Raw genomic sequence first — 10,127 nt, forward strand, 5'->3', positions numbered from 1 at the left:
GATGTGATTGCTAAAGGCAAGTTTGGGATCAATTTAGGGTTCATTGTCTAGGTCTGATATTTAAGGGTGTGCTCCCTCTGGCTAGAACCTCACAGGTCTTTTCTTCTTCATGATTGAGAGTACAGAGGCTTAAAGTGAATATATATTAATGACTGGTGGGTCTTATCTGCTTATTGGAGAATTAACAAGTGCACTCCTGGAAGCAGCATTTTAGAGTTAGACTGTCCAGTACAGTAGCCACTAGCCACATGTGTCATTGAGCACTTGAAATGTGGCTAATCAGAATTGAGTAAGTGCAAAATATACACTGGATTTCAAAGACTTAGTACAAAAAAAAAAAAAAAAAACCTTAGTATTTTTATATTGCTTAAGGTTGAAATATTTCAGATACATTGGATTAAATTATTAAAATAATTTCATTTGTTTCTTTTTACCTTAAATGCGGCCACTAGAAAATGCAATATTTATGTTAGGCATCAGTGTTCTAGAACATAGACTATAGCTCCCATGAGTGGAGTATAACTGTAAGATGGTTGCCTGGCTAGAGACTGAATGAAGACTCAGGCTTGGATAAGGAGAAAGAGGACAGAGCTAGAGCCAAGGGTTTGGGGGAGGTGTGTGTCGGCCAAAAAAATGAAAGTAATTTTAGGTGATGCAATAGAAGTTAAAACAACAAAAAAAAGTAGTAAAGCTATTGGTTCCTTTTGTTCTGCCCTGCTCACACCTAAATAACACTTTCCCCTTAGGTAAGGGGTTTTCTAGCTAGAAGAACTTAGCTGACCTATGTGCACTTCCTTCTGTGTTTGTGGAAATATTTCATAACCTCATGGTAAAATTATGTTTTCTAATAGTGAAAGGGTATATAAGGGAAGGGAGAAGAAATGTGTGGGAAATATCAGAAAGGGAGACAGAACATAAAGACTCCTAACTCTGGGAAACGAACTAGGGGTGGTGGAAGGGGAGGAGGGCGGGGGGTGGGGGTGAATGGGTGATGGGCACTGAGGGGGGGGGCACTTGATGGGATGAGCACTGGGTGTTATTCTGTATGTTGGTAAATTGAACACCAATAAAAAATAAATTTATAAAAAAATAATAATGAAATTATGTTTTCATATCTGCCTCTAAATTTCCCAGCCTCCACCCAAATATGGTGAGCTTTCTGAGGGCAGGGACCTTGCCTATTCTCTTTGGAAACTGAGATCTTCTAAAAACCAATAAATGTGGGGATCCAGAGAAAGGAAAAGGTGAGTGAGAGAGGCTCTTAAGGTGTGTCAAGGAACTAGGTAATTACCTGAATCCCTGTATGGTTCCTTTTGACCATGAGAAGGCAATGCTGAGCCCAGAGAACTATAGATGGGATGTGGGCCACCATAGTAGGCAGGAGAGGAGAGATTTCTGACCTAGGGTTTTCCTAGACCTTAAGGCTACATCAGAGTTCTTTTTACAGGCAAGGACTTAGCACCCAGTCATTTCCCTTAGGACCCACTCTTCTTCTCCCTTCTCCTTGCTTCCCTGTGACTTGGTTTTCTTAGTTCATTATTTTTAAAGGAGTAACACAGGTCTAGGGGCACCTACCTGGCCGGGCCCTCTTTGTGAAGCCTGAAAAATTCCCAGGTGAGAGATTTAAGTGTGGAAGTCAGAAGATTAGGAAGCAGAAGTTACAATTTATGTATCTGGGACCAAGGTTTTGCCAGCTGTGTGCAGCCCCTTCACCTCCTTTCCCCTCCAGTGATCAGACAGTTCTCTAGATGCCCCTTTCTTATTTTCTCTGAACTACTCAACACGTTCCCAGACCATGTCAGTCCAGAACAAATGGAGTCACGAACAGCATCAGTGATGATGGTTTCCTTGGATTGTGCCGCTCGTGGTTATGGCAGTATACACACACACAGTTTCTTCCAGTTATTTCTGAGCATACCCAGGAATCTTATATGAGCCGCCTCCTTTATCATGTGCCTGGCTAGGATGCTTCCTCCTACCTGACCTCCTTTAGTGAGATTTTCTGTCTTCCACTTTCTGTAAAGCCATATAAGCGTGTCATTCCACATCATTTGCTGGTCCCCACCAGGGAACAATGTGTGGGGCTAGAATATAGTCTTTTCCTAGAGATACTGGTGCCCTTATTGCTGATAAGTTACTGAAGTCCCTAAAATAACAGCAACACAAGGTTTAGTACCAAAGCAGGGAGAATTTTAAAAGTTTCTTTCAGAGGGGTGCTAAATCAGTATTGTTTGTTTCCCAGTGCCCTAAGGGAACACTTAAGGAAAACAGTCCCTTCTCTCTAATCATTAAGATTTTCAAATACATGAGATATGTTATTTTTACCAATATAGTATATTTTTAAAAATTGGACAACCTTTTTCTTATTTTTTAACTATCTCTTCTGGGATATATCTCCATATTTCGTAATAACATACTTATAACTAGTTCTTGATTTTTCAGTTTGGTCTATTTTACTTCCTATAGGAAATAGACAATGTATATATATTCTAATGCCCTCTCATAAACACATATATTATTCTTCAATGTATCTATATCACCTTAGGTAAATAACCTCATATTATTATGACTCCACATATTATTCATAGTTGGTCCCATTAGCATAATACCACATTTTGGTTTTTTGACTGAAGCCTTTTTTTCCCATGCTTTCTTAAGTGGCTAATTATAAGACTATATAAGTATCTAGCTATAAGACTGTATAAAGCTCTAAGTGGCTCACTATAAGGCTTTAAGTGTATTTATCCACAATTCTCCTGTCAGTACATTCAACCACATCAGAAAGCCTATCAGTTTATTTTTTAAACTGGAGACACCACCAGGAGTCTATCATCATCCTTCATTCTGGACTGGTTGTTCTGTAAACCTACTGCTGCAGTTTTTGTCCTAAGAAAAATTACCATTTCTTCCTTTTTCTTCTTTTTTTTCCTTAAAGATTTCCAAATTCCAAATCTTCTTTTGAATTTTTACATTTCAGTTATCCTGTCTTACGTTTATTAGAGTACTTTCTTGTCCACCCTTCCGCCCCACCCTTTAAATAGCATTCTGTTCCATCTGGGGATGCAATATCTTATTTCTCTGAGAATAATTCTAATATTTTATTTCTTAAATTATGTTGTTTTTCAGTCTTTGTCTCTGTCTTTTGTGTTAGAAGGTTTTCTTAAATGTCTGGACATCCTTGGTTATCCGTTCATATGTAGGAGTGTGATCTAAGAAAGAAAGCTGATAGGAAGCTCTGTGTACATGACAGGGCTTGTAATTAGGACACCCTGCAGTATTTTTCAAAATTCCGGTTGCAAACCCATTAGTTGTTTGTGAAATAAATGTAGCCAGTTACAACCAACCTTCCTCCCATCTGCCCCAAATGACAGTAAGTAGAACGGGAAATATATCAGAATATATCACATATAAAAATAATTTTGTGAAACTTTGGTTTTATATATGTACACATCATATATACATATTAAGTACTGAGTCAATCCCATAAAATGGGGATTTCTTATTGTGGGTGTTTCTTCAAAGCAGTTTGTAAAATTACTACTTAGTGTGCTCAAGGAGATCTCGAAGTATCAAAATAGGGGAGTCTTTTCTCTTGGAAGGAGAGGTAAGTTTCTCTGATGAAAAATTCTCTAAACTTCTGCTTGCTGGTCTGGTTGCCAGTGTTCATTCATTCAAGTATTTGCTGAATACTTACATGCCAAACATTGTTCTCAGTACTGGATATACATCAGTGTATATAAAACAGACAAAACTCCCTATCTTCTTGGAACTAAGATTTTAGAGGGGGAAACAGACGATAAACAAACATGGTAAGTTATACAGTAGTTAGGTATTGTGCTAGAGTAACACAGTAACAGAAGGGAAAACTGAATATATGCATACAGATTCCAATAAGGGGGGAGGTATGGTAGGGGTGGTGAGTGTTATTATTTCATGAATGAAGTAGAAAGCAAAGTCATCTAAGAATGAGAATGGGGAAAGAAGTGTTAGAAACTTGAGAAGGTATGAAATAATTTAGGACATAACCCAGCAAAGTAGAGCTGGGGGCCAAATCCTGTTTTTTTACAGCCTATTAGCTAAGGATAATTTTTATAATTTTAAATCGTTGAGAAAAAAATCTAAAAATGAATACTATATTGTGACACATAAAGATTTACATAAAAGTTCAAATTCAATTCATTTACATATTGCCTATGGCTACTTTCTGCTACACTGGCACAGTAGGTCAGTTGTAAAAAAGACTGCATGACCTGCAAAGCCTAGAATACTTATTATCTGGCTCTTTACAGAAAAAGTTTGTGGACCTCTGGTCTAGAATAGGAAGGGGAATGACTAGGAAAATATGATATTGGGCAGCTGTAAGGGCCTAAGAGTTATGGACATGAATTTAAGGTAAGACCAGTCACAATCTTCGACAAAGGAGGCAGGAATATGCAATGGGAAAAAGATAATCTCTTCAACAAATGGTGCTGGAAAACTGGACAGCTACATGCAAAAGAATGAAACTAGATAATTTTCTTACACTATATACAAAAATAAACTCAAAATGGGTTAAGGACTGAAATATGAGCCCTGAAACTATAAAAGAAAGTCCTAGAAGAGAGCACAGGCAGTAATTTCTCTGGCATTGGGCATAATATCCTTTTTCTAGATATGTCTCCTGAAGCAAGGGAAACAAAAACAAAAATAAACTATTGGGACTACATCAAAATAAAAAACTTCTGCACAGCAAAGGAAACCATTAACAAAACTAAATAGTATGGGAGAATATATTTGCCAATGACATAGCCAATAAAGGGTTAATATCCAAAATTATAAAGAACTTCTAGAACATCTGTAAAACAGTCCAATTAAAAATGGGCAAAGACATGAACAGGCATTTCTCAGAAGACATACAGATGACCAACAGACACATGAAAAGATGCTCATTTCATTCACTCATCAATGAAATGCAAATCAAAACCACAATGAGATATCACCTCATTGAATACCTAAAATAACTGAAGAAACAACAAACGTTTGCAAGGATGTGGAAAAAAGGAACCCTTGTGCACTGCTGGTCCGAATGCAAATTGGTACAGCCACTGTGGAAAACAGTATGCAGGTTCTTAAAAAAATTCAAAATAGAACTATCCTAGGAGCCAGTAATTGTAATACTGGGTATTTACCTAAAGAATACAAAAACAAATTTGAAGGGATATATGCAGCCCTCTGTTTTTTGCAGCATTATTTACAAGAGCCAAACTATGGAAACAGCCCAAGTGTCCCATCAACTGATGGAATGGATAAAAATGCAGTATGTATGTATACACACACATACACAGAGGAATATTATTCAGCATTAAAAAAGAACAAAGTCTTTCCATTTGTAACAACATGGATGGATCTAGAGAATATAAATGCTAAGTAAAATAATCCAATCAGAGAAAGACAAATACCATATGATTTCACTCATATGTGGAATTTGAGAAACAAATGAACAAAGGGAAAAAAAAGAGACAAACCAAAAACAGACTTTTAACTATAGAGAACAAACAGATGGTTACCAGAGGGGAGGTGGGTGGGGAGATGAGTGAAATGGATGAAGAGGATTAAGAGCACACTTATTTTGATGAGCACTGAGTAATATATGGAACTGTTGAATCACTATTGTACACCTGAAACTAATATAACATTGTATGTTAATTACACTGGAATTTTTTAAAAATAAAAGGTAAAAAGAAAAAAAATAGAGACCAATCAGCATGATTACTTCACAGTTTAGGCAGAGTAGGCAAAGCGCTGCCTTTAACTAACATTGTGGTTTTGTGAAGTGAGTGTGACAGAGAGGAGAAATGGAGTTAAAAGTATATACAAGTGTCATAATGACTGACCCTGGGACCTAAACTGGTTATGAAGGGAGGAGAGGAACTCAGGGAAGGTAGGGACAATGAAAGGGGGTAGTCAAAGGAGTGCTGGAATCAAGTTACTAGGAGATGGCTAGAAGATAGAAGGTGATGGTCAGACAATGAGATACATCAGCCTGACCTTATGGAAGGGTTAGTTTTTGGAAATAAAATCAAAGGTATGACCACAGGAATGAATGCAGGCAATAGGAGAGCATAAAATAGGTGGAACGCTGTTATTCAAGGAACGAATATGTCAGGCTGTTGACCAATATGTTATTCTGTTATTCGCTGTTATTCAAGGAACCAATATGTTGATCAGCTGTTGAAAGGATCATCCATGTATGTAAATTAACCATCAATAATTAAATAAGGAGTAGTGTTGTGGGGAGTGAAATGAGCCAAGACCTAAAGTTTTTGAGAAATGAGAGTGAATGACCCATGGGCTTGTAGATTTTGTAGATGACAGCAATGAAGGGAAATAAGTAATACAACCTGATGGCATGAGACTCAAAGCTGGGGAGTTTTAAGGGAAGACAAAGGGAGAAATGTCGGGAAACAGTGATAAAAGGAAGAGCATCTACTTCCAACTCTTGACCAGTAATAGGACTGTGAAAGAAAAAAATCACCTTGAGAGGGCTGAAGTGAAAGCATTGTCCTAAGAGAAGATGCAGGGACAGAAATGTCGGACTCTTCAGAATACTCAACTTTAAATTCCCATTTTCAGTGAGATGTCTCCTCCCAACTCCCAGCTGTTCTTGGGGGTTCCAACTAATTCAGCTTCTCCAGAGGATGAAGGAATGAACAAATGAATGAGTGAGGATCTGAGGTCTAACTTACTTTATAGTCTTAAGTAATCATCATGTTTTTAGCCCTCCACCCCTGCCACTTGCTATTCAGATAACTGATGTCTCCAATTCCTCACTCAGTCTTTTCTGGGGTTCTGTGGTATACATTTGCTTATTATTATTGTCACCCCACCTCTAGGCCCTACTCCCCATTAGGTTTCTGCTTCCTCTGTACTGCTCCAATAGTTGTTGCTTGTCTTTTACTTTCCAGATGCAAAGATTTTGTTGAGGGCAGCCCCGGTGCACAGTGGTTTAGCGCCACCTGCAGCCTGAGGTGTGATCCTGGAGACCTGGGATAGAGTCCCACGTCGGGTTCCCTGCGGGGAGCCTGCTTCTCCCTCTGCCTGTGTCTCTGCCTCTCTCTCTCTGTGTCTCTATGAATAAATAAAATCTTAAAAAAAAAAAAAAGATTTTGTTGACACTGTTTGAGTGCTATTATCTTTTCTCCCATGTTTTTTGTCCTCATTGATTTATGTCATTTAGTATTCCTTTACTGTCATTTTTATGGGGTTTCAGGAGGATGCTGTATTTTTAGTCCACCATTTTTAATAAGATGTTGCCAACACAACTTTTGTTAAGGTGTCAGACATGTCTGACTGGCTCACTCCTCCTAGGATGTTTCTCAGTCCCACCCTCCAGGCTTTGGTATACAGACAGAGCTGAATCGCAATGGTGGAATCAACTTAGGCTGATACTGGGATTCTCACTTTGTTTTTGTTTCCCTTTAATCGTCACTCTTTTCAATTCCTGCCCTTCCCCTCCCCCCTTACCTGCTGATACCGAGACTATTTCTGAAATCCTACTCTCCACAGGGTATACCCAGCTGGTCTCTCTAGCTACCCTTCCTCAGAGCTTAGAACTGGCCCCCTTCACACACCCTGTGGTCTTTACTGGTCTTTATGAGAACTGTTCACTTTAATATACTTTCTATTCTCCATTGGTTCGTATATACCACAGAGAAATTATTATGAACTCAGACATGTTGGAAAGTTTCTGTAGAACTTTCAAAGAAGATTAATTACTTTTTCATATGATCAGCCCCAGCACCAATAAAATTCTCATGTCTTTACCCATTTTCAAAATAAGTAAGATGGGAACCACTGTAGCAGCTCCCCAAGTACAAGGTCATCCAGTGTATCCAATTCATAACAGGAGTCCAGCAATTCATAACAGAATCCCAAAACATTCCACCTGTTTGTCACATGATGAAAGCAAAGTTAAATTCCTGTTATCTAGGCTCACAGTATAGATGATTTCTTTTTCTCCTCCCTTTACCCTCCAGGTGTCTCCTCTGGCAAACACAAGTATCTCTACTAGGTCAACCATACTCCCTTTCCCAATCTATTTCTCCTGTTCCAGGCAACTGGCATGGTTTGACTAAGTCAACATTGAAGTATGTGATCTTCCTAGAGAGCTAGGTTTTCTGTATTAATTAAAAATTTGTAGGCTACTCTGGGTCTAGTAAGAGCATGCTTAAATTTAATTCCCCTCTCTGATTTTGGTGGCTGTGATTTGCTGGTTAGAGGCACAGGTCTAGGAAAGAGTGTGATAAAGGTGCTGGAAAGAAAGAACAAAGCTGTAGTCACCAGGCTACTCAAACCTTTGGATAAATCACTACTAAAAAATCAGATAAAGACCCATTTTTCTCCATTCTGGTCAGGCATCTGGCAGTCCCAGTCTTCCAGAACATACCATGACCCATGAATAAAAGCATCTTTAAGAAAACAGTTGTCACAATGCCCATATGCTTGACACCATGTGAGAAACAGCTGTCACTGGCCAGAATAAGACAGTAGCATATAATAGCTCAGAATGCACTAATGTTGGAAGGAAGAAATGGCAGCTGCCAGAGGAGTCCAAGCTATAACACAAACTAGTTTATCTCTGCTTTCTGGTTCCATGAGAACAGTTACTTGCAAACCTTCAAATCTGGGTAAAAAGATCATAATTTAAGTCCAAATTAATGAGTCTGTAGTGTTGGCAGTGAGTCAACAAGAGACTGCATTTGATTCACAATGCCATTTAATAAAGATGTCTTAAAATCGAAGAATTTTAGCATTAGAAATTGCTTTGGAGGTCTCCTTATCCCACCTACCCAATACCAAAATTTTTCACTATTTTGCTAAGAAATGATCATCCCATCTTTCACTTCCAGTGAAAGAAAATTTAGAGACAATTCATTTAATTGTGCTAAATGGATTTATCTTGATACCACTCTGAACCTAAGCTTTTTCTTCTGCAAAACTATGAGCAATACTAACTTCTTTGCAGGAGTTAGCATAGTCCCTGGTTCATAGTAGATGCTTCCCTCCAATTGACCCAGGATACGTATGCTTCTCTGCAATCTCCACCTACTGGAAATGCTTGCCTTCTGGTGCCAGGAAGAACACTTTCCATGACAGCTCTGAAGACAATAATCATATTATCACTGCCCTTTTCTAGATACTCCACAAACTGTATACATGTCCCTGTCTTACAAATGACATCTATACACGGAGTCCTTGATACTTTAACACTCCTTAACTAAAACACCAACATCATCTTCACATAAACTTCTGTTAATCCAAACTTTCTTTTTTTTTAAAAAAAATGTATCTATTTATTTGACAGAGAGAAAGAGCACAAGTGCACAACCGGGGGGAGTGGCAGAGGGAGAGGGAGAAGCAGACTCCCCACTGAGCAGGGAGCCCAATGTGGGACCCAATCTCAAGACCCTGGGATCATGGCCTGAGCTGAAGTCAGACACTTAACTGACAAAGTCACCCAGGTACCCCTAATTTTTTATATTTAGAATAAATGGACAAAAAAAAGACAGAAAATCTTTTGAGGTGGAATGGTAATATAATCTAAGTAGTAATGGAACTGTAATTCTAGATTTTGATAACCACTGTCATAGCCAAGCAATGTTTCCTGTTGACTCTTTAATCATACTGTTTAAATATTATGATATTAATACTTAAAAGGTAATTTTCTATCATCTGTAAAATGCATTTATTTGAAATGTCATTTAGACAATGGCTTTAACTATATATTGAGTCTCATTCAATAAAACTTTCCCTTCCAAAACCTATCCTATTTGTTTGAACTAAATATGTCTCTTTCTAGAAGAAATATTCTCTTACACACTTCTGACCCACCATAAAAAAATGTTCTTATATACTGTTAAATCTTTAAGGGACTACCATATGCCAACCACTTTACATTTGATACTGTGTAGTAAGTTACAAAACAAAGCTCTGTTTTATAAATTACAAAACAAAGCTCAGAGAGATTCACTAATTTGCCCAAGGATATGCAGCAAGTAAGAGACTGCTGAAGGACTAGCAGCAATGGAAGAAAGGAGAACCTCAAAGCCTTGTGTCCAGAGGACCCTGAGAGAAACACTGAGGCAATT

The sequence above is a fragment of the Canis lupus genome, chromosome 21 (genome assembly GCF_003254725.2).
Source record: "Canis lupus dingo isolate Sandy chromosome 21, ASM325472v2, whole genome shotgun sequence".
In the NCBI taxonomy this organism is placed as follows: Eukaryota; Metazoa; Chordata; class Mammalia; order Carnivora; family Canidae; genus Canis; species Canis lupus.